The following is a 26,301-nucleotide window of genomic DNA, read 5'->3' as shown; positions in this document are numbered from 1 at the left end:
ATAACTTTTGAAAAAGCTCAGACAGTTCGTCCGGTATCCGTTTGGATCCATTGAATTAAATTTCCTCAATTCGAGGCTTAAAACTCGAATGTTTTCTCAAAACTTGGATCCAAACCCATTCCTCTGAAGAAATTTCCCCAAAATGGTCTGAAATTCTCAGAAAAATACTCTTGTAAATATTTCTCAGAAAAATACAAAAAATAGTATTTAATCTTTGTTTTCGTGTAAAAAAAAACTTAGATTCTGTCCCAAAAATACAAAAAAATGGAAAAATCATCAAAAAAAAAAAATTTATTACGAAAGACTGCGTGGTTTTCAAAGATTTTTGCCGAAAAACTCATCTTTAACCGTCTTTTTAGAAAAACTTGAAAAGAAGGTTTTTTTTTTGGAAAAACTAACTTTTAAGGTTTAAAGGTCGAGTTAGGGGTTTTGAAAACCCTAACTCGCCTTCCCCTCTCGCCCCCTTTACTTTCGCCTCTCTCCCTCCATGGCCGACCTCCCCCATGTGCATCCTTCATCCTTCAGCCATCCGATCCCCAACGACCTCCCCCATGTGCATCCTTTATCCTTCAGCCATCCGATCCCCAACGACCACCTCCTTCGTTCATCACGAACAAACTCCCTGACTTCTCTCATCCCTCAAATCGCCACCCTCCGATCCATGGCTGGAAGCGATCCACCCTTCATCCCTAACGGAAGAGGCTTCTGGAGCTTTCTCTTCCTCCCCTTTAAAAGGGAAGCAATCCCTCACACAGGGGGGATCGGTTTTTTCAGCTCAGCTCGCATCCTTCTTCATCTGGAAATCCCAAAGAGCGCCTTACAGGAGATCGCACCATTGGTCGTCCACCTTCCCATCAGATCCTTTCGATCCCTCTCTTCTTCCCCAACCCACTGGGGGAAGTGATCTCCCTTTTTCTCACACCAAAGAGGCTTGCAAGGTCTATCTCCCTTGTTTTTCCTAATATCAGAGGAAGTCACTGAGTTGCTGCCGAAATATACTTCAAGGTTGAGATATCCTCGAGTTGGCATCTTTGCACCATTCTCGGGTATACAGGTTAGAGTTTAAGGTTAGTAGCCCTGTCCTGTATAGTAGTAAATGCCAATTCCTTATGTTTTATGGTGTCTGCTAGCCAATTTTGATGTATTTGGCAGGATGGATTTAATGATATATCATGAAGTTGTTATTTTAAAATTATTTGTTGGTAAGTTAAAGGAGATTAAAATGGCATAAGAATGTTATGCTTAACCAGAATAAGCTGAAATAGTTGCTGTTAAAAAATTTTCTTACCTGTCACCAAACCACATCTGTAATCATTTTCCTAGCATCATACATTATATCATTCATATTTTCTTTAGGGAAATATTGTGTCTTTCTACATTTCCCTACGGCCTCATGTACACACAGTCACTTCATGTTAGATTCCTAGTGGCATCTTCCACCCTTAGATATTCTGTCTCCATCATAAAATGATTTCTGTTGAGATAGATTTTCATATTCAACAGTGATAAACTTTCCGCAGAACATAAAAGGGATGGTGCTTTTGTGAATTTTCTATGGGGTCATCTGTCAATCAGATACCAGTCCAGGGCCTCTCATATTTTGCTCTCTGAAAGAGCCTCATTCTTCGGCTAATGGTTTCGGTAGGACTCATGTTCACTGTTTTTCTGGTAAGGGTTTAACCAAAGACCTCGACCAATGTGCATATTCTTGTAAGATGCCTTCCTGTAAGGCTTCTCTCTAAGAGTTGTTAAACTCCCAAGTGCTGGGTAAGGACTTTCTTTCTGTGGAAATTTCAAAGATGGAGTTATTGATCATAGCAGTCAAAACTTTGAGTAAAATTTGTTCCAATGATTGGGCACAAAAGCCCGTCATGGGCGGGAACCAATCAGGATTCAACTGGTGTCCTGTGATTCAGAATGTTTTGGGGATCTCATTATTTAGAACCAACCAACATTTGAAGCAGGGGGAATCTCTGCTGGGTATGAATTTTCCCCAAGCATATGTTTAAAGTTTATCATGCGAACCTCATTTTCAAGAAACCTGCTGTCAGGAAATCTATTAATAAAGATCTATTCTGAAGTCTGGAATCAAAGGTATTTATGACTTGATTTGCTGATTAAGCTGAATTTTGCATTTTGGAATTTAATTGAATTCCATTAAATGAATTATATAGGGTGTTAGCTGATACAATCTACGTCAGTCAATAGTTAGCATGTGTTAGCACGTTGGCATCGATTATCATGTCACTTAGTAATGTTATATTTTGCATCAATTGCGGTTAACACCTACAGCATGCTCACTATCACAACCTTCATTGCCTGTTGCTGTAATTTTCTGCATCACTTGTTACCTCACTATTACAATGCCATTTATAGCAGCAGAGACATACCCTGTTGCTACATCCACATACTTGCTGAACCATTCATTACACAGCACATTGCTGTGTAAATGTATGTCTTATCACCACCCCCTCTAAGGCAGTTTTGAATGCCTTCTCATACGTAAATTTTCATTAACCTTAGATATTATGTATAAGTATATCTGTATTCATACGTTCTCACAGGATGTGTATACATACATTTCATCATTCTTTATCATTTACAGTGGTCCACAAGGAATCACTGTAAGCCTTTTCTCTCTTATGGTAGTTAGTTCTTAAACTAGCATAATTGATATCCTATCATTCTTTGTCATTTACAGTGGTTCAAAAGGAACCACTGTAAGCTTTTTTTTTTTTTTCTTATGGTAGTTCATTCTTGAAACTACCATAACTGTCGTTTTAGCATTCTTTATTATTTACAGTGATTCACAAGGAACCACTGCAACTTTCCCTTTGTCATGATAGCCCTTTTAAGAGCTATCATAACTACCATTCTTTGTCATTCTTTTACTGTGAATCACAAGAAGTCTTTAGTCCCATAGTAGTTCATCACGAACTACTATGGTTACCATATTCCACGATAGTGCATCTTGAACCATCCTGACCCTTGCCTCCACTCAGTACATATAAAATGTTCATTTAACTACGGCATTGCCTATATATATATGTATGTACCTATATATATGTATGTATATATTTCTTAACCAATGCAGGGCATGCCATATGCCTTCCTTATTCAAAATGAGTAAAACATCTTGTGTAAGATTTAGAATAGTCATTTACACTTCACATTTTTTCTTTCTTTTTGTGCTAACCCCATCTTACAGGAATGGTGGGAATTTTGGATTAGAAACTTTTTTTTTTCAATCCCAGTGTTGTAATAAGCTAGACATTTAATGAAAACTCTACATTTCCAGTCTTAGATTAGAATGAATGAGCATTGTTAATATCATAAATTGCCAATTTTCATGCACCTTTTCCTTTATTTCTCAAAATTCTCACAAATGGTGAAACACGAATGGCACGTGCACCATTTTGTAAGAGGTAAATCAATCCTAAGTTGATGATCCACACCAATGGCCATAGTCAGGGTGTGGACAAAACTTAGGATTTTTATCATTTACGAAATAACATCGGATCCACACTGGATCCATTTTCAAAATCCATCATTATTTTCCTTAAATATTTTCTTCTTTTATCAGAATTTAACTTAAAATTAATTCAAAATATATACCAATGGCCATAGTCAGGGTATATTGAGAATTAATTTCATTTTAAATTCTATAAAAGCACCAAATGTATTTTATTCTTCATTTGAATTTAAATATAGATTATTATATAATGCATTCAATGACCATAGTCAAGGATGTATTATATCTTCAATCATATTTTAATTCATTTAAAGAATGGAATAGCTTTTCAAAATTTGATTTCAAATTCTTCAAATTCATTCATCAATTAGGATGGAACTGCATCATATTTTCAAAATTCCTTTTTCAAAAAAAACTCCAAGTAAATGTAAATATCTTCCTCAATCTATCTTCAATCCTTATCAAATCCGATTCATCCTTTCATTTTTCAAAATTCTATTTTATTTTTCTCAAAGTTTAATTTAACTTTGAGATTTCAAAAGTCATTTTTTTTTTTATAATCACATCAGATTTCAAAGTTCAATTTGACTTTGAAATTCCAATTCATTTTTATATTCAAAATTCCAATCAAACTCAAAGTTCAATCTAACTTTGAGATTCTTGATTTATCTTTCCAAATTCAAACTTCAAAAATTCAAGGTCGAATTTGACTTTGAAATTCGTTTGTATATTCAAATTCTAAATTTTATTTTCCAAGTTCAATTTAAAACTTGGAAGTTCTTGATTCATCTTCTGAATTTAACTCCAAATCCATTTTAAGATCCAAATTTCAACACTCACATTGGATCTCAGACTTCAGATCCAAATCCATCTTAGGATCCAGAAATCAACTCCATGTTGGATCTCAGACTTCAGATCCAAATCCTTCTTAGGATCCAGAACCCAATTCTACATTTGGATCTCAGACTTCAGATCCAAATCCATCTTAGGATCCAGAGCCTAACTCTACTTCAGATCCGAATCCATCTTAGGATCCAGAGCCCAATTCTATATTTGGATCTCAGACTTTAGATCCAATTTTCCATTCTAGGATCCAGAACCAATTTCACTTTGGATCTTAGACTGTAGATCCAATTTTCCATCTTAGGATCTAGAGTCCAACTCCACATTGGATCTCAGACTTCAGATCCAAATCCATCTTAGGATCCAAAAATCAACTCCATGTTGGATCTCAGACTCCAGATCCAAATCCATCTTAGGATCCAGAACCCAATTCTACATCGGATCTTAAATCCATTTTGAGATCCTATTCCATTCCCAATTCTAAGATTTCAAAATCCAAGTCCATTTCCAAGTCTCATTTGAACTCCCTAAATCCATTTCTATTCTTAAATACCATTTGGTTTTTTTTTCAGATTCATTCTAAGATTCAAATTTTCAATATCACTTCAAAGAACTTCACCTTCTTCTCCCAAATCCATGATTAAATTCAAAGTCCATTTTCTGACTTTGAAACTTTATCTCCTTTCATTTAAAAAAAAAAAAAAAAAACTTCTAGGCATTCCTTCTCATTTATTTTCCCAACTCTGATTTATTTCAAAGACTTAGAACTTCTCTGATCTATCTCAAGTTCTAAAGTTAAATTCAATCATTTCTTCACTCCCTTATCAAGTTCATCTCAGAATACTTGGAAATTTCCAAAAACATTCTTTTCTAAAGAGCATACATCCTTGCATTGCACAAGTATGATTCTTTGTGCATTTAGGGTTAGAATAGATTCTTAGATTATATTTAGGCAAAGCAAAAGGCATAGATTCGATCCTTGGTTCGATTACCCCTGGTAAAGGCGCCAGGAACGGTCGAACCTTGTACCGACGAGCGAATCCCGTCTCTCCATTTTCCCACAATATTTTCAAAACGAAGGCGAGTAATTTGCTAAATATTCTTCAAATCAAGGTCAAGTGAGACCGCGCAAAATAGTTCCTCTTCTCTCTTTCTTTCTTTTCTTTTCTTTTCTCTTTCTTTTCTTTCTTCTATTCTTCTCCCTTCAAAAAGGAGGAAAATATAGGTTAGAAAAGGAAAAGAGAATGAAGAGAGAGAAACCAACGAGAGAGAAACAATTTTGCGATGATCACAGAGTGTTGTATTAGACCTAAGTCTATGTGAGCATGAATAATTTTCTCCTCAATATGGTCCTACCAAACCATGCCTAGTCTATATGCAATCCATGTCAGCTGGGTTCAAGTCTAAGCTCCTAGGTTCACATGATATTATAAAGTAAGAGCTGACATTCCATGGAACACGATTTTGACAATTTGAACTAAGCAAAACATTAGATTGATCAGACGAAGACAGGTCCCATCACGGTCGCCAAACCTGTTATCATCGCAAAATTTTTACTTTTGCAAATCAAACTGACCTTTGAAAAAGATTTTGAAAATAACTCGCCTCCGTTTTTAAAATGCGGGATTATTCCGAAGAATGGGACTCGCCTGTCGGTACGAGGTTCAACCGTTCCTGCCACCTTTAACAGGGATAATTGAACCAAGGATCAATCAAATGCTTTGCATTGTTCAACTTGTCTAAACCATATTTTAATTCCTAAATGCACAAAGAATCAGGCATGTGCTATGAATTTCTAAAAATGCACATTTGAAAACATGATGTTTGCTTCAAAGATTGGAAAATATTTGGAAGATTCTTGGAAAACAAACTCTTTGAAAATTGTGAATTATTTTTGAGATGCTGTATTTGAGAAAGTGAAAATCGATTTCTGAAGAAATATAAGGATTTTGAGAAATGTGAAATAACTTTAAAAAACTTGATTTCTTTGAATTCAAACTTTGAAATTGAAAATCTAACTTAGAAAATCGAATTTGGAACTTGGGAAATACTTGAAATATCATTGGCAAATCCATATTTTGAGAAAATCGATTTTGAATAAGACTTAGGAAATTTTGAAGAATTTGATTCCTTTGAATTGGAATTGGCAAATGCATGAAATGAATGAATATGGATTTGAGGAATTGAGAAAATCTTTTTGTATTTTTGAGAAATGCAGTGCATTTTTGAAGTTAGCCTAAGAGTGTAGGTTGAATGTGGCTAATGTGAAGATCATAAATCTAGATATCCTTCATATTCTGACTATGGTCATAAATACGAATTTCACCAAGTTTATAAACTTCATAAAAGCTAGTGTATGTGCCATTCGTGTAGACCATAGTGAGTTTGAATATGCATGAATCATCATCCATCACACATTAACATTATTTAAAAAAATAAACTATATGCAATGCTGCCTAAGCTAAGCAGGAAATGTAAATTCTTATTCCAAAGTTTAATTTAATTTACATCACTATTGAAATTTAAATACATGAAAAATAAAGTCTTCAATGTACCTGCAAAACTAGAAAACTTTGTTAGTGATGATATGTTGGCTTTTCTAGGTTTATCTAGTAATATCTAGAAATTACTGGATTTTGCTAGATATAAGCCTTTTCCATGATTCCCTTAAATCAAAATTATAAAAATATGAATTAAACTTGAATAAACATGAATATAAGATATGAAATTTCGAAATTGGGGTCAAAATGACCAAAATACCCATAATAACAAGACTATGGCCTTAAAATTAGGGTTTTCAGAAATATATTTGGTAAAATGCAAGTTTTGAAATACAAATAATGATAAATCAAACTAAATATGATGTGACATGATTAAAAATATGAAAATTAGGGTTAAGGACTTCGAAATTTAGGTCAAATGACCAAATTTCTCCCGATAGCAAGACTATGGCCTTGAAATCAGGGTTTTTAGAAAATATTTTGGTAAAACTTAGGTTTTATGCCATAAATGAAATCAAATGAACATCAAATTTAACCTAAAGTATCCTAATATGATTATGAACATGATTAAACCCTAAAAATATATGCTTATACACGAAAATCCAAGAATATCACAAATTTTGTGATTTTTGCAGTGCTTTGGAATTCTTCGGGTGCCCTGTTTTGCAATTCAAGCCATTCAAGCATCAAATGGATTATAAAAATCCTAAAAATTGGTACCTGCACTTTTTATAACCCTAATATTGGATTGGAATTATAAAAATAATTTTTTGGCATTAATTTAATCCGAAAATAGCATCAAACCCTAAAAATATGCTATTTTTAACCTAGTTCACCAACCAGTCTCAGTCCAAGACCCAAACCAGGCGTCAAACCTCCATGAAAATCTATGAAATTTTACAGAGACCAAATAGACAGAAAAAAAGAACTTTTCCTATTTACAGATCTGAAAAATCACTTAGGATCAGGGAGATCCTTATCCGGCAATCCGGCCTTGAATACATTGATTTTAACTTTGGTCCTAACTGATACTTTCAATTGAAAATTCCGGGATAAATAGCATAACTCATTTAAAATATTTGAGATTTTAATAGTGAACAGTTGACAGAAAAATAATAATACTCACTTTTTACAGATCATGAATCGGATCTGTGGTTTGGGATTTATAAACAACACAGGTCTGATTAGGGTTTTGATAAACCCTAACGAGTTTTAAATTGAAAATCAGAGTCTCTGACAGAGGAAAAATACTAAACAGTGATAAAAAATTCTGAAAATTTCGCAGTAGACAGATCTAATCAATGTAAATCCATGGCATTTTACAGATCTAAAATCAGATATAGGATGAAATACATATCATAACAGCAAGTTACCTTCTTGATTTTAACAATGATTTTAAAGATTTAAAAACTCGACTTGATGTCTGATTTTTCTGACAGAATTCCCGAAGTCCAAAATCTCGGATTTTTTTACAATAGTTTAATAACATATGCATGCATCACATATAAAAAAATCAGAAATTAACAACACATATTTCAATCCGAAATAGCATGCTCTTTTCTGTTCTAAACTAAAAACACACAGAAATCTAAGAAACTTGAGAAAATATGCATTAACTAATGAAAAACAATAAAATAAACCATAAAACAGTAAATAAAAATTATTTCTATGCTGGAAAATGTAAAATAAACATAAATAAACAGATAAAAAAATAAAATACAGGGAATCAATGGCTGGAATTTGCTTTCACCTTTGAAATCATGGATTTAAACCCATTTAACGGGTAAATCTCACGTTTCGTCGGTTAAGAATATGAAAAACGTACCTCTCATCGATTCTAATGGATTGGAATCCTTGAAATCACCCTAAAACTGAGTTAGATCATCTTCTTGGATCGATTTTGGGGTTCTTTGATGAAATTCATGGTTAAATCCATGAACACAAGAGTTTCCATGGTGAAATCTATTAAAAAATCATAAAAACTAATAAAATAATAATAAAATAATATTAAATAAACTCACCTTGGGGATGCAGCTGCAATAGAGGAAGGTGGAGGTGCTGGAGAGGAGAGAGAGGCCATGAAAATTTGATAGAAAAAGAGCCCCCTTTGACCCCCTTTAGGTCCCTTTTTATAGTTTTTCAAAACCTCCTTAATCAGGGTTAATTAAGGAGTTTTATTTTTTTAGAACTCTTTCTAATAAATCCAATAAAGGGGGCAACGATTTTTTGGAGAATTATAGCCTAGGTGGGACTCTAATTAATCCCTAATTAGCCCCTAACTAAACCTAGAAAACCCCCAAATGTGATGCCACTTGGCATCTTCCACATTTGGTTTTTTAAAAACCTTTAAAAACACTAGTTTTAAAAACTAAACTTCAAAATGGGTTTTCAAAATGATATTAACTCTTCTAAACCCCTAACACTAACTAAGACACTGACTAACCCTAGTCTAGCCCTGACTTACTCGAATATGGCGCCACCCCGAGTGGGCCCTACTTGAGTTTTTCAAAAAAAGATTTTAAAACTTGAAATTGAAGGAGTTTGCAAAAGGATTTTCAAAAGCAATCTTAAAATTAGAATTTTTGAAATGGCATAGGGTTCTAACCAAGTCATAACTCTTCTGGATATGGTGCCAACTGAGTGGGCCCGCATCGAGTTTTGAAGAATTTTGAAATAAACACTGAAAATAGTTTTGAAAAGGGGTTAAAATCAGTATTTGAAATTCAAGATCTTTGAAAATAGGGTATCAAGCGAACTGGAACTCTTAGTTAGAGTCCTGAACTCTTAGAATTCTGAGATTTTAGATTTTAGAATTCAAATGGAAGAGTTTTCAAAAGATTTTATCAAAAACTAACGAAATACGTCAAAAAAACACAGTCAGGGGTAGACTCCTAACTCGACCGACCTCTAAAATAGAGTCCTGAATTAACTGGACTCTGTAAAATGACTTAAATTTTGAAAACAATAAAAATAAAATAAAAACAGACTTGAAAATAGACTCCTGACTGGACTAGGACTCTGGGACAGAGTTCTGATCGGACTGAAACTCTAGATTTTTTTGGTATTTTCTGAAAAACAGACGAAAGAACAATGTAAACAATGACAAGTATTGAAATAGAACAAAGTTCTGATTCAACTGAGACTCTGAGAACAGAGTCCTGATTGAACTAGGACTCTCAGATTTTTGGATTTTCTGATAAAACAAATGAGAGAATTTTGGAAAACAGTTAAAAATGGGATGAAATTAAAGTTTTGGTTCAGAGTCCTGTTCTGATTAGGACTCTGAGAAAGAGTCCTGATTCGATCAGAACTCTAAAAAATTTTGGTTTTCTGATAAGTAAATGATGAAATTTAAGCAAAGCTTTTTGAAAACTAGTGAAAATGAAGTGAGAAAATCAATTTTGGATAGAGTCCTACTTCGATCAGGACTCTGGGTTAGAGTCCTGATTTGATCAGGACTCTGAGATAAAACCTCAAAATTTTGAAATTCTTTGATAAAAGTGTAATAGTTTTGGTAGATTGAAAGATTTCTGAAAGATTTTCTCAAAATTGAAATCAGGATCAGAGTCCTGATCCAACTAGGACTCTCTGAACAAAGTTTTGTTTTGACTAAAACTCTGAGTTTCTGAGTCATTTTGAAAGATTTTAAAAGATTTGATTGAAAATAGATAAAATAGTTGTAAAAGATTAGAGTCCTAATCCGATTAAAACTCTGAAGAAGATTCCTGATCCAACTGGACTCTTGAAGAAGAGTCCTGATCCAACTAGGACTCTAAGATTTTGGCCAAAACAGAAAATTTTGAAAGGTTTTCTCCGAAAACAGGTAAAAAGGTAGTGAAAAGTAGAGTTTTGATCCGACTAGGACTCTGGAAAAAGAGTCCTGATCCAATTAGGACTCTAAAATTTTTGAGATTTTTGATAAATGAAGGAATCCAGAAGCGACACCACCTAAATGGGTCTCATCTGTGAATTGAAATCAATTGAAATTGAGTTTGAAATGAATCCAGATTGTTTTCTGAGAAAATACTTCAAAATATAAGGTTCTGGGGGTTGGCAAATGACACAATGTTGATTAAAAACCCAGTTTTTGAAAATTGATTTTTGAAAGAAAAGTTTTAAAACTCAAATCTGGATTGAATGTTTTGAAAACAGGAGTGTTGGATCTCGAAAATGAGATGTAATGACATGCAATGCTATGCAATGCGATGAAATGATATGCAAAAATGTATGCAGTGATATGCAATTACATATGAAATGGATGAATAATGAATGAGGGTGAAAATTTGGGGTGTTTACACAGGGTTGCCTCCAACGAACAAATAAAATGAGAAAATTTGTGAAAAAAAAGGAGAGAAATGACATGGTTGCCATTCTGATCATGAACACATTGCATAACATGACCATCTAGTTCTAAAACCATTTGTGTCTGGTACTCCACATCCACCACCTCTGAAGCCTTCTAGATAAGTCTACAGCCATACATTTGTAGACTGAGGCAGCACATGCCCAGAAAGATGATCAGCAAGTTTCTTCCTTTGGCTTTCAGTACCATGTTAAAATAAAAACTTCTGAATGACATAATTTCCAAAAAAACATCAGTCATCAGAGAACGTGCATGAGGAATGATCTCATGGAAAACCATGTTTTTCTCTTCATCAATAGCCATTTCTAGTTTCTGTTGAATGAATCGACTCCCATATTGATCTGCACTAAATTCAACTACATGATTTGTAATTTCTGAAAGTTCAAAACATCTGGTCTTGTTACTCTTGAACTCTTCCAATAATGAGGATCCAAAATTGCCCTCCATATTTCCATCATTTTTACAATGCCAAGATCCCATATGCCCATTTGAGCTCCTCATCGAAGAAAGAAAGTGTGGATTTCTATCAATCTGCCTGTTAGGACTTGCAGGGTTCAATGAACCAGACAATGGACTTCCAGGGTATGCCAGGCCACGACCAAAAGCAGGACTTCCATGATACCCATGATTCAAGTTTCCAGCCTTCCCAAATGAAGTCATACCATACTGTGATTTCTGCTGAGCAAGCAATGTCTCAAAGTAAGATTTCTGAAGCTCAAGTAAATATGCATCTACATAATTCCTTCTCAATGAAGGGTCACTCATACTTGCAGCAGCCTGAGTTGCATATTCAGTAGTGCTTTGCAGGTACTGCAGATGCATTTGGTCCATCACAGACCTCTCAAGACCATTTACTACTTGGTTCCCACATCTAAAATCTTGTGCATCTTTGGTACCTGCACTAAATTGAATATTGTTTATTATTGAAGGCAACATTTGATTTGGGCATAAGTTCAAATCAAATCCTGGAAAGCAAGCATTTGCATCTTGATAATGAGCATTAGATCTTTCAGAATTTCCAGAAGCATCGACTGTCTTAGACAGAGCGAACATATGCAGCATTTCAGCATCAAATCTATCTGTATGCTGCTGATGCAAAAACTCATTGTGACCATTTGGCAGATCTTGAAGAAAAGTACAATGATCAGAAAGCTCCTGTTGCAGCTGAGAATGTAAACTACTTCGCTGATCAATTACTCCATTCTTGGATAAATTTAGGCCAGAGAAGGATGTTGTAACCTCTGCTTGCTCATCCATACATGAAGGAATAGTATTAAAAGAGTTTGAGCTCATCAGAACCTTTTTATCCAAAGAAGCTCTTGCCTCCACTGGCAGAAGACCTGGGCTTGGAACCCTGGCCATCAACTGAGGATCAGAGGTCGTACTTCTTAACAGAGGGGAACCCACAGCAGAAGCAAATGAATGAGAAATGGATGAACCCATGGTCTGAACTCTTGGCAGGCATAAGTTATTTGTTCCAGAATGGAGATCAGCAACACTATCCAAATCATTATGTACATTTGCAAGTTGACCTCTTGTTAGAACAGCATGATCCACACCAAGGGGGGGGGGGGGGGGGGGGCTTACAACTCACATTGGGTTTTCCTTCTTCGGAAGATAACTTTTGTGGGTTGAGAAGCATATCCAATTGGAATGCGAGACACCGGGGCTAGTTGCATGACTGCTGATGCAGAGTTCTATTAAGCAGCCTTAGAGGATGGGACAATAACTCGATGATGATCATACAAGTCATTCAGGGGCAGAGACAATTATACCGATAAAAAAAGGATACATAAGACAACATAGAAGCTTGTATATGCGGGATTTTGCAGACAAAGGAGATTAATCTAGAGAATGCGATGCTTAACTGCAATGATACATTATAAAAAAGGTCCTAATAAACATAGAAAAGGATGAAAAATCATGGCAGAATAAGCCCGATTACAAGAAGATGATCGGAAACCAGTAAGAAATTGAATCATGATGGGTACAGGAAAAAAAAAAAGAAACTCATAAATGCCAATCGATTATCCACAGAAAAATAGAGATCAGACGTGAATTCAAAAAATTCAACCAATGAAAGGGGAAAGAAGTAACATAAGTCATAGTACTGAAATGCAAATTTAAACAAAATGTAAAAAGAAAATGGGAAGGGAGAGATCGTGTTGGAATGAGATCATTCCTCTTTGCTGTAGCATTAGGTGGATCGATCCTGCTATATGCAGATCGATCCTGCTATATGCAGATCGATCCCACCTTCTATGCCTATCAATGAAACAAAAACAAGAGAAACATAGTTAAAGCGTTAAAATGAGATCTCTGCGAGAAATCAAAATAACAGAAGGGTAAAAGTAATATAAATGCTGATATAAAATTAGAGTTTAAAACGCGGATGAGTCGACGATGCCATTGCGAGGCATCGTCAATCATCAGAATGTATGGGAGAGTATTGAACAAAGACCGTCAATCCACCATGAAACAGAAGTAAACACGATAAATTGAAACGCGGATGAAAAGTTATGTGTAAACGAACGATAAGGCAAAAAAAAAAAAAGGAAATGAGAAGAATGGTAAAGAGAAAGAGAATAGAAGGATCGCTTACCGTGACCTTGGGGAAATGAGAGGGAAAGACTCTCTCCTTGTTTTCGCAGAAATTCTGAAAGAGGAAACTAAGGCTTCTATTATATCCCGGAGGCCGTTTTGCTGCGGGCGTCAACAGATATCTGGCTTTTGTAGAAACTCTGAAGGAAAACACTTTTGCTGAGGGTTACCACTACTGGACGAGGCTAAGCTAGGAGGGGTGAAGATCGATGGTGAAAAACACCAAGAGATGATGAAAAAAATGGATTTCGATCAAGAAGAAGCAGATGTATTGGTGAAGACAGATCCTTTTGTAGAGGCTTGGAGGTCTCTTCTTAAAGAGAGACTCGAATCCTCCAGAAGATGAAGCAGTTGGGGATGGAAGGCCATTGATTGGGAGAGAGGCGATGGAGGGTGCGAACGGGAGTGGCCGTTGCAGTTTTTCTCAAATTCCAAAGAGGGGTCTCCTTTTCAAAACTTTTCTAAAAAATGGTTTTTATTTTCAAAAGGAGGTTTTAACAAAAACAATTTTCAAAAAAGAAGAAGTTTCAATTGCATATTTTTCTGAATTTTTGGAATTTTTCTATTGTTTTCTCTTTTGATTTTCTTATTTTTTTGTTCTTTTCTTTGAAATTTTAAACATATTTTTGTATTTTTGAAAACAAAACTCTAAAAACTAAGAAAATGAATACTAATTTTACAAAAATTTCAAAATATTCATAAAAGAAAGGTTTTTCTGAAAAATCAGGGTTATTTTGGGGAAATTTCTTCAGAAGAATGGGTTTGGATCCAGGTTTTGATAAAATATTTGAGTTTTAAGCCTCGAATCGAGGAAAATAATGTGATGGATCCAAACGGATACCGGAGGGACTGTCCGAGCTATTTAAAAACTATTTTTGGTATTTTCTATAATTTTAATTTTAAAATTTGAACAATAAGACTCAGATTTGGATCTGGACAATGGATCCAGATCCGAAATCAATTTAAACATATAAAATGAATTTAATTTCAGTAAAACTTGAGAAATAAACTAGAATTTAGATTTAAAAATGACTCATTTGCTCAAAAATGAATTTAGAGGCAAGAAGGGAATATTTAAAAGATTTTAAAAAATTTGGGGTGTTCACACCGGCTGGTTCTGGTAATCCCATAATCTCTGAAAATTCATCCATTAAAATGGTCATCTCTCCCCACAGGAACCAGAAAGTGCATGTTCGTGAATTCCATCGCTCCGCCATTACATGGATCAGGTTGTCGTTGATGGTCTGATTTCCGACTGCTGATGCCACTTCTAATCCGCACTCTTTCAAATGGTCTGGGAACATTCGAGAAAAGCTTTTGAGCCAGGAATAGTACCACCGGGGAATGAAAGGTCCGGTGCTAAGGGCTCGATGTTCAGGATGACCTTGTCGCACCTCATAGGAGATGTGACCTTCTGGAAAGATAGGATCGACTTGACTGGATGCCATCGAGCTGAAAACGAAGAAAGGCTCAGAATAAGACTTAGGAAAATACAGGAAATTTTAAAAAATTTGCAGGCAGGATATAAAATGCAGCTGGAAATTCGAAATCCAGTGGAACGAGAGAATGGAAAATCACCTGGAGTTTTGAAAGAAATTGGATATTTTGAAAAGTCATCCAGGGTTTGAGAAAATAAAGGAAAAGGTGAAAAATATGGATATTTGAAAAATATTTTAAAAAAATGTGGGAGGAATAAAGGTAACATACAATCAATCACATCCTGCACAAACATTTATGCACATACAACACTTACTAGAAGGCTGACTCTAGATGCATTATTTTGAAAACAGCTGTAGGACCCTAGTCCTAACTCTAAGTTCAGATCATCTTTGTCCAATCCAGTTATGTCGATATACCCAAACCGAAATCTGAGGTACGTGGCATATAATTTCAACTCCGGTTCTAAGGTAAGGTTTTCCAACATCCTTGAGCGCCTACCGATATACTTCGGACTGTGGCCCGCGGTACGTGGTAGGGGGGTGTTAACCCAAATAATTGGCCCAGTTGTGAGGCTCTGTCCCGAACTAGGGTTCTGTAAGAGAGCCCAGCAACGTGAAGATCGGGTAATGATAGGTAAGGGGTTTGAAAAAAATGATCACATGCAGAAAATAGATGGCTCTAAAACCTAAAGAGATAGACTTTTGAAATTTTTTGAAGAAGCATACATTGTTTGCATTCAGATCCTAAATTGAGGAGAGTTGTATTTAGACCTAAGTCTATGTGAGCATGAAAATATCTCCTCAATCTGGTCCTACCAAACCATGCCTAATCTATATGCAGTCAATGTCAGCTAGGTCAGAATTTAGGCTCCTAGGTTTGCATGATATCAAAAGTAAAAGAGTTGACATTTTGTGAACACAGTTTTGATGATTGAACTAAGCCAAGCACAATTTTTATCAGACAAGGACAAGTCCCATCACGGTCGCCAAAGTTGTTATCGTCGCAAATTTTTTTCTGTCTTCCCTTTCTTGCGGGAGAGAGAGAGAGAGGAAAAAGATTTCTGCGAGTCAAACTTGACCGGATTTTGGAAATTGTTTTGAAATACTCGCCGCCGTTTTTGAAAATAGCGGGAAAATCCATGAGATGGGGCTCGACCTGTCGGTACGAGGTTCGACCGTTCTTGCCGCCTTTAACAAGGGTAATCAAACCAAGGACCAAAATGTGCTTGACTTAGTTAAATCATCGAAATTGTGTTTTATCCTAAATGCACAGAGAATTCAGGCATGTGCTATGACATCTTGTAAAATGCAAGTTAGAAAATATGATATATGCTTAGAAAATGCTTTCGAGTTGGAAAATATTTCTAAGGCAAAAGATGGAAATCAATCTCTCAGAAAAACTCACATAAAAGGGTTTGAAAATCAAAAGAAAGTTTCTGAGGATATGAGAAAATCATGGGAAAGTGGAGAGAATTCTTGAGAAAAGATAAACATTGAAAGAGGAAAATATTTGTCAGGAAAACTCTGACTTTGAAAATTGTCTTTGGAAAACGATTGAAATTCATTGGAAAACTCTTTGGAGAAGGAAAATCAAAACTTAGAAAATTGAAATCCTGAGAATATTGTCCTTGAAATATCTGAAAATCAATTTTGATTTTGAAAAAGATGAGAAATTTCTTTTGAAAATGAATCTTAAGAAAATAACATTTTTTGGGGGAAAATCACGGGAAAACTTGACTTGGGAAAAATCCAATTTTGAAAATTTTAGAGTTTCTTGAGGAATCGATTTCCATGGAGTGAAATTTTCTTGAGAAAATCATGAGAAAAGCAGATGATGCCATGATGCAGATGATTTAAATGAATGAATGCACTTTGGAAAAGATATCCGGAAAGATTTTCTGAGAAATTTGTTGGAAAATTGTGTATTAAGTCAAAATAAATCCTTCACATATTCTGACTGTGGCCATAAACATGTTCAGAGTTTAATTGATTTAATTCACAATATTTTGAAAAATTGGAAATACGATGTGCATTTTGAAGATAGCCTAAGAGTGTAGGCTCAATGTGACTGGTAGAAAGATGATGAATCTGGGTCTTGTCCATATTCCGACTAGGGCTGTAAATATGGACTCCACCGAGTTCATCAACTCTCTAAGAGTTGGTGCACGTTCCATTCGTGTTCATCCACAGTGATTTTGAAATAAAATGCATGATTCATAGAATCAGGATATTGCAGAAACTCAAATTATATGAGATGCATCTTAATCTAAGCAGTAAAAGTAAATATTATTCTAAGTTTGAGTATTACATCTCTGACGTAAATCAAAATAAATAAAATAAAAAAACTACAGAGTGTGAAAGAATCAGCATCCTCCAGATTTTCCTGCAAAATGAGAATTAGTACAAGGAATGGATATACAAGATACCCAAGGAAATGGGTATATATAGAACATGTACAACAAAATATATAGGTATACATATCTAAATGCTCAAATCTGTGCTAAGTGACACGTGATGACATGACCATGCTCACATTCAGCAAATTAAGGAAAACATCAGATATTTTGCAGCATACAATCCAAAGGCTGATTTTAGGATGCAGTGTCTTAACATAGCCTACTTAGCCATGAAGCGCTCACAGCAGGATAACGTAAAGATCAAAACGGCTTTTAATTCATCGATAAATTGGAAAATGGAATACACATGGATTAAACTGATGACCTATATATACCAAATGGCCTGCCATGAAAAATAAACTCCTACAGCACCGGCCTACAAGTCAGTCTTACCTGAACTAGATTATATCATGCACTATTGAAATCTGCTAAATTTATCAACAAACTGTTATAAAGGGTTCTGCAAAACACCATATATGGCTGAGGCAAGAATCATGAGATAAAAAAAAAGAACCACTGAATCTGCAGTTATAACACAGTGATACACATAGTGTACAGATACAATGTGTAGGGATTGTGCATCAATTTACTATAATGATGCTACACACAACGACATAGATACAAGCAATAGTGATGTGCTTAATGTAAAGTGCCTAGATATAATTGAAGGCAATAGCAGAGTGTACAGGGGAAAAGCACTACACTGTTAGCATCTAAGTGCCAGTCGTGAAGGTGTAAGAGGAAGAAACGAGTTGCTGTCAGTTTGTGAAAGTTGATTTTTATTAAGTTTCAAAACCTGGATAAATGCCTAAAAGGGAAACTTTATACATAGACATGAACGGTCCTGATAAAAGGAGAATGGGACTAATATAAATATGATGATGGACTATCTTACTACTGCAGTTTCAATACCAGCAAGCAGATCATCCTAACTATACCAGCATAGTGATAGCAAAGTAAGATCTATCAAACAGGTTCATAAAAAAAATAGATATTTATACAGAAATTAAGGTGCAGGAGTCTAAAAGGCTGAAATATAAAGGATAAAAAAAAGTATAATACAAAGGTGAGGAAGCAATGAGACACAACCAATGCTGGAATACATATGCTTCGCCAATCTGAATCCATGTCTGATAGGCGAACTGAACAAGTATTTTCCTTGATGTCGATTGCCATGATGCTGTGAGATTGTGAAAGGGTTCAACTTACAGAGGACTGTCTTGGCCCTTTGTACTCAGGACCAGGTGTTATATCCATGGGAACACAGTAATGTGTTGTAAAAGAAAATCTCCCATGATAAAATACAAGCCCATATGACAGATTTTTATCGACTTTGGCAAGCATTGAGAAAAAAAAAATGCAGCCGATCATCAGAAATGGCTTCTCATAGTGGTGAAAACATAAATCACCCCTGTTATAACCAAGGTTTTTCGCAAAGACCCAGCAGAAATCCAAATCTGGATTTTACAGATGATAACCATGAATCAAATGTTTAAACAGGTGGTTATACTTCTTGAGCTGTAGTGTCTTTTATAAGAGGAAAATAGGTAAGAAGTAAAGAAGCAGACAGAAAATTTTCTAGTGTTGAGCGTGCTGAGGAGAATTTGTAGACTAACATATCAATTAGATCAAGGGTTTTGCTGATCATCAAGACAGTACCCTGGATATGAGTTTACCGAAAATAGAGAAACTTAAAGCACATATAACAACATCAACTGTAGCAATATGTAAATAAAACATTATAACAAGTTGAGATGAGGACTTATGTCAAATTTTGATGTTGCACCTGGGTCCAGGGCGCTATTTTCTATACGATAGCTCCACAAGGGTATCGCTTGAGATCATGACATGCATATGTTTTCCTAAAAGAAAAATAAAAAAACTGTATGGATGGAAAAAAATGAGATACAGGAGAGTTATAGTAAATGTCACTATGTGAGAAAACATGGGGAATAACAAGGCTGCCAAAAGGATGGCGAGAATGATACCAGCTGGTATCACCTTCACTGAATTTGCAAAAATTGGAACGTTAACAGACTAGAAATCAGTTGCAAAATGACCCTCAATAGCATGAATGGAGTTATATAATATGGTATGATGCGAATATGATTCTGAAAATTCATCGGCTAAAACCAAATATCATCCTATGTCAAGATAAACAAAAAAGAAGAAAGGAATTGCAGACTTTAGAAAATATGATCTTCAGGGGGGAGCTGATGATGCCATTTGTGAGGCATCATCGCTTATCAATGCATGAGACCATCATGTATGCATGCCACTTCAACCGATGAACCAAATTTATGACCCCCACTAAATGAATACAATGCATATTTACCCAGTTTCGCAATCATAGGTAATGAGGCAACCCTATGCTGCTGTAAAACCTTAAGGTTTAACAAAATGCTTAAGTGAACCGGGTTGGGCGCATGTCTGCCTCAATGAAAACGATGGGATATAACTTCTCAGGAGGCTTGCCAATAAAGAAAGGAGATGATTCCCTACCTGATTATGCGTTGCACACCTCTCGGATGCTGACTCCTGGAAATTGGAGTGTTGAGATGGATCCCAGTATGCAGAATCGGCAACCAAAAGGGGGCTCTTCTTCCTTATGTCTGGCAGGTTCTTTGGAACTTCCTTGAAGGAGGGTGGAAGCTGACGATCTCCTGTTAGCCGAGATGGGAGGAGGTTCTCTGCTAGAAGAGGGGAATCGACCGTGGTGTCAAGAAGAGGAGGCGATAGGTTAAGGAAGAAGGAAGAGGGGTTTTGAGAGATGGGAGAAGTCGGAAATCACCGATGCCTCCTTCTCCAATGGGGTTTGCTTTTTAAGAATTTTTGGCTCTTTTTACAGAAAAATCGGGTGTTTTGAAATCATCCGAACTGAATTTCGAAAACATTTGAAATCTTCAAACAAACTTTCAAAAATTTTTGAAGTTCGCCAATCGTTAAGAAGAGGATGGCGTTATTTTCTAAAGGGAAAGAAAAAAAAATGGGTTCAAAGCTTAGGTAAAGACAAGGGTTTTCACGGTGGGTTCTTTTTGGGGGTTGAAAAGTAATAAATAAAACAAAAAACAAAAAAAATGATAAAACAAATTTTGTTTTTTTCCTTTCCTTTTTTTTCCTTTTTTCCTTTTTTTTTTAAGGTGGTGCCACCTCAACGGGATTTGAAAACTTTTTGAGGTAAAAAAAAATGTTTTTCTTGGCAAGGGGCTTTAGTGGGGCGCCACCTACATGGGCCCACTAATTATTTTATTAAAAATTAAATTAAATGAAAGAGTTTTATAAATCGGTGTCACCTTCGGATGGGCACTGTTTTGAAAATAAGAGAAATATTTGAGAATTTGAGTGTGACACCACTTCAAGGCGGGTCCCACGTCATTTATTTGAAATAAAAGCTAAAATAAATTCTTTTGGGGATTTTCATAATTGTAGGCTAGTTTAGAAAACACGAAGCAAAATTTGGCTTGATTTCAAAACTTAGAAGAAAATGGTCCTTCAAGGCAAAATTTAGAAAGATGTGGAGAAATCCTTAGCCCTTTTTGTAAAAGTTTGAAATAAAGTCTTCTAAATTTCAAATTGTGTCCCCCTCTTTCCAACTGACGAAATTTTGAAAATCAATATCAGAAACTATCTAGATCATTTTCTAGAGAAAACTTTTCTAATTCGGAGTCCTGGGGGTAAAATGGGAAGAATTGGCAATTTTAAAAACCAAGGGGTTTGAAATCAATTTTGAAATATTTAAAACTCGAATCTGGATTGATATTTTTGAAAATCAGGAGTTCTGGACCTCGAAATGACATGCTGTGCAGTGAAATGATATGAAATGCTCATGCGATGATATGCGAAGACATGTCCCATGAAATTGCCACTCTGAATTTGAAATTGGAAATTCTGACTTCTTGTTAAGCATGAGATTTTCAAAATTTGCAGTTTGAAGAGGTTTTTGAACCTAAATATAGAAATTTTGAGGATTGAGACTGAAATTTAGGACTTTCTGCAAGGTTCAATCTCAGAAAATGACCATTTTGCCCTTCAGTGATTTCGGAGAACCTAAATGTGGTGATTGATGGAGATGTCAGGACGGTGAGTGAAAATTTGGGGTGTTTACAAAAACCGGGTTCCAACTCGGTTTTTTCCTTTTTATATTCTATTTTCAGAGTTTTGAGTTCCGACTCGGGCTTCCTTTTGGATCCGATGTTCGCATTGGACCAATTGTTACGTCGAGAATTTGAGTTCTCAAACTCGATTTTCTCATTCATTCTTTTATTTTGCAAAACCTGGTTCCGACTCGGGTTTTCCCTTTTGTATTTATTCTTATTTCCGGAGTTGCGAGTTCCGACTCGAGCTTCCTTTTGGATCCGATGTTCGCATTGGACAAACTGTTACGTCGAAAATTCGAGTTCTCAAACTCGATTTTCTATTTTATCTTTTATTTTGGAAAACCGGGTTCCGACTCGGGTTTTCCGTTTTTGTATTCTATTTCCGGAGTTTCAAGTTCTGACTCGGGCTTCCTTTTGGATCCGATGTTCGCATTGGACCAATTGTTACATCGAGAATTCAAGTTCTCAAACTCGATTTTCTCATTCATTCTTTTATTTTGAAAAACCGGGTTCTGACTCGGGTTTTTCCTTTTGTATATATTCTTATTTCCGGAGTTGCGAGTTCCGACTCAGGCTTCTTTTTGGATCCGATGTTCGGATTGGACCAACTGTTATGTCTAAAATTCTAGTTCTCAAACTCGATTTTCTATTTTATCTTTTATTTTGGAAAACCGGGTTCTGACTCGGGTTTTTCCTTTTTGTATTCTATTTTTGGAGTTTTGAGTTCCGACCCGGGCTTCCTTTTGGATCCGATGTTCGCACTGGACCAATTGTTACGTCGAGAATTCGAGTTCGCAAACTCGATTTTCTCATTCATTCTTTTATTTTGAAAAAATGGGTTCCAACTCGGGTTTTCCCTTTTGTATATATTCTTATTTCCAGAGTTGCGAGTTCCGACTCGAGCTTCCTTTTGGATCCGATGTTCGCATTGGACCAACTGTTACATCGAAAATTCGAGTTCTCAAACTCGATTTTCTATTTTATCTTTTATTTTGGAAAACCGGGTTCTGATTCGTGTTTTCCTTTTTTGTGTTCTATTTCTGGAGTTTTGAGTTTCGACTCGGGATTCCTTTTGGATTCGATGTTCACATTGGACCAATTGTTACGTCGAGAATTCAAGTTCTCAAACTCGATTTTCTCATTCATTCTTTTATTTTGAAAAACCGGGTTCCGACTCGAGTTTTCTCCTTTTGTATATATTCTTATTTTTGGAGTTGCGAGTTTCGACTCGGGATTCCTTTTGGATCCGATGTTCGCATTGGACCAATTGTTACATCGAGAATTCAAGTTCTCAAACTCGATTTTCTTATTCACTCTTTTATTTTGAAAAACCAGGTTCCGACTCAGGTTTTCCCTTTTGTATATTCTTATTTCCGAAGTTGCGAGTTTCGACTCAGGCTTCTTTTTGGATCCGATGTTCGCATCAGACCAATTGTTACGTCGAGAATTCGAGTTCTCAAACTCGATTTTCTCATTCATTCTTTTATTTTGAAAAACCGGGTTCCGACTCGAATTTTCTCCTTTTGTATGTATTCTTATTTCCGGAGTTTTGAATTTCGACTCGGGCTTCCTTTTGGATCCGATGTTTGCATTGGACCAATTGTTACGACGAAAATTTGGGTTCTCAAACTCAATTTTCTCTTTCATTTGTTATTTTGAAAAACCGGGTTCTGACTCAGGTTTTTCCCTTTTGTATATGTTCTTATTTTCAAAGTTTCGAGTTCTGACTCAGGCTTCTTTTTTATTCCGATGCTTGCATTGGACCAATTGTTACCTGTGATCATCGCAAAATTTTTCCTCTCTTATAGTCTTTCTCTCTCTTCCTTCTCTTTTCCTTTTCTAACCTCTATTTTCCTCCTTTTTGAAGGGAGAAAAAATAAAAAGAAAGAAAAGAAAGAGAGAAGAGAAGAGGAACTATTTTGCGCGGTCTCACTTGACCTTGATTTGAAAAATATTTAGAAATTTAACTCGCCTCCATTTTGAAAATTTGCGGGAAAAATAGAGAGACGGGATTCGCTCGTCGGTACGAGGTTCGACTGTTCCTGGCGCCTTTACCAAGGGTAATCGAACCAATGATCGAATCTATGCCTTTTGCTTTGCCTAAATATTATCTAAGAATTTATCCTAAAGAAATAAATGCACAAAGAGTCATGTTTGTGCAATGCAAGGATGTATGCTCTTTTGAAAGATGTTTTGAAAAATTCCAAGTATTCTGAGATGAATTTGGTAAGGGAGTGAAAAAATGATTGAATCTAACTTAGAACTTTGAGATAGATCAGAGAAATTCTAAGTCTTTGAAGTAAATCAAAGTTTGGAAGAATAAATCTTGACTTTGAGAAAAAATGATTCAAAGTTTTGAAATAAAAGGAAATGAAGTTTCAAAGCCAGAAATGGACTTCGAATTAGAATCGATTTTCGAGGGTCGATTTTGAATTCAACATAGGAATTTGAATTTTGAATTTAGACTTGAGAAATAATATTGGCTTTTGAGAATGGAAGATGAATTTAGATTTGAAATGGAATCTTGATCTAATATCCGAGATGAAACTAGATCTGGGATTTGAAATAGAATTTGGATGTAAAATTTTAAGATCCAGGATGGAATTGAATTCTGGATCCTAAAGGGGATTTGGATCTGAAGTTTGAGATCCAAAGTGAAACTGGGTTCTGGATCTAAAATGGATTTTGGGTCTGGAATCTGAGACCCAAAGTGGCATTGGATTATGGATCCTAAAATGGAAATTGGATCTGAAGTCTAAGATCCAAAGTGAAATTGGATCATGGATCCTATAAGAAAATTGGATCTGAAGTATGAGATCCAATGTAGAGTTGGACTCCGGATCCTAAGATGGATTTGGATATGAAATCTGAGATCCAAGGTGAAATTGGATTCTGGATCCTATAAGGAAATTGGATCTGAAGTCTAAGATCCAAAAGTGGAATTGGATTCTGGATCCTAAAATGGAAATTGGATCTGAAGTCTAAGAACCAAAGTGAAATTGGAGTCTGGATCCTAAAGAGGAATTGGATCTGAAGTTTGAGATCCAATATGAGTGTTGAATCCTGGATCCAAAAATAGATTTGGAGTTAAATTCAAAAGATGAATCCAGAACTTCCAAGTTTAAATTGAACTTGAAAAATGAAATTTAGAATTTGAATATACAAATGAATTTCAAAGTCAAATTAGACCTTGAATTTTTGAAGTTTGAATTTGGAATTTAGAAGATAAATCAAGAGTCTCGAAGTTAAATTTGAATTTTAAGTTTGATTAGAGTCTTGAATATAAAATGAATTTGGAATTTCAAAGTCAAATTGAACTTTGAAATCTGATTTGAATTTGAATATAAAAATGACTTCGAAATCTCAAAGTTAAATTGGACTTTGAGATTGAAAATGAAATTGAATTTGAAAATGAAAGGATGAATTGGATTTTATAAGAATTGAAGATAGATTGAGGAAGATATTTACATCACTTGAAGTTTTTGAAAAAGGAATTTTGAAAATATGATAAAGTTCTTTCCTAAATGATGAATGAATTTAAAGAATTTGAATTTAGATTTTGAAAAGCTATCTTATTCTTGAACTGAATTAAAATAAGTTTTGAAGATATAATACATCCCTGACTATGGTCATTGAATGTATTATATAATAATCTATATTTAAATTCAGGTGAAGAATAAAACACATTTGGTGCTTTTATAGAATTTAAAATGAAATTAACTCTCAACATACCCTGACTATGGCCATTGGAATATATTTTTAGTTAATTTTAAGTTAAATTCTGATAAAAGAAGAAATATTTAGGAAAAATGTGATGAATTTTGAAAACGGATCCAGTGTGGATCTAGTGTTATTTCGTAAAAGTTAAAAATCCTAAGTTTTGTCCATACCCTGACTATGGCCATTGATATGGATCATCAACTTAGGATCAATTACCTTTTATGAAAAACGGTGCACGTGCCATTCGTGTTTCACCATTTGTGAATTTTTGAGAAGTAAGGGGAAAATGATATGAAAACAAGTAATTCTATGAAAATGCATGCTCATACATTCTAATCTAGTACAAGAATGTAAATTTTCTCATTGATATCTAACTATTACAACATTGAATTTTAAATTGAAATCAAATTCCTAATCTAGGAAGGAAAAAACAATTTCTACTTAATTCTTACAAAATCCAAGCCAGCACAAGATAGAAGAAGTAAGAGACATGTTATATCATATTTAAGATGCAAGATGATATATATGCTGTATAGTGAACAATTGATGTGCTGTGAAAGTGGCCAGGAATGGATACCATTATAATGCGATGAAGGTATATGCATGATGGTAAGTTGTACGGGAAAGTGCAAATGGATAGCAATGCGAATGAATGGAGTGTGGGATTTCATTGAGTGAGATGCTGGAAAGTGTAGAAGTGAGTGATAGGTACGATGGGGCTGAAATAAGACAAAAGATGTGACAAGTGCTGTGGAATAAAAGTATGAAGTAAATAGAAGGGTCTTTTATGAGTGGCTAAAGTGAAACTACAGCAGCCATAAAGGTGCTGTGAAGGGAGATGGGGGTCATTCACCTGGATGGTACAGGGG

General features: G+C 35.2%; 1 pseudogene; it reads right to left on the bottom strand.

Annotated features, from left to right (window-relative positions):
• Positions 1-12,622, bottom strand: part of LOC149818274 (pumilio homolog 1-like) — a 75,321-nt pseudogene extending 62,699 nt beyond the window's left edge.
• Positions 12,623-26,301: the final 13,679 nt, after the last annotated feature.

The sequence above is a fragment of the Nuphar pumila genome, chromosome 13 (assembly GCF_984573655.1).
Source record: "Nuphar pumila chromosome 13, dmNupPumi1.hap1.1, whole genome shotgun sequence".
In the NCBI taxonomy this organism is placed as follows: Eukaryota; Viridiplantae; Streptophyta; class Magnoliopsida; order Nymphaeales; family Nymphaeaceae; genus Nuphar; species Nuphar pumila.
This window is presented reverse-complemented; position numbering and strand designations above follow the sequence as displayed.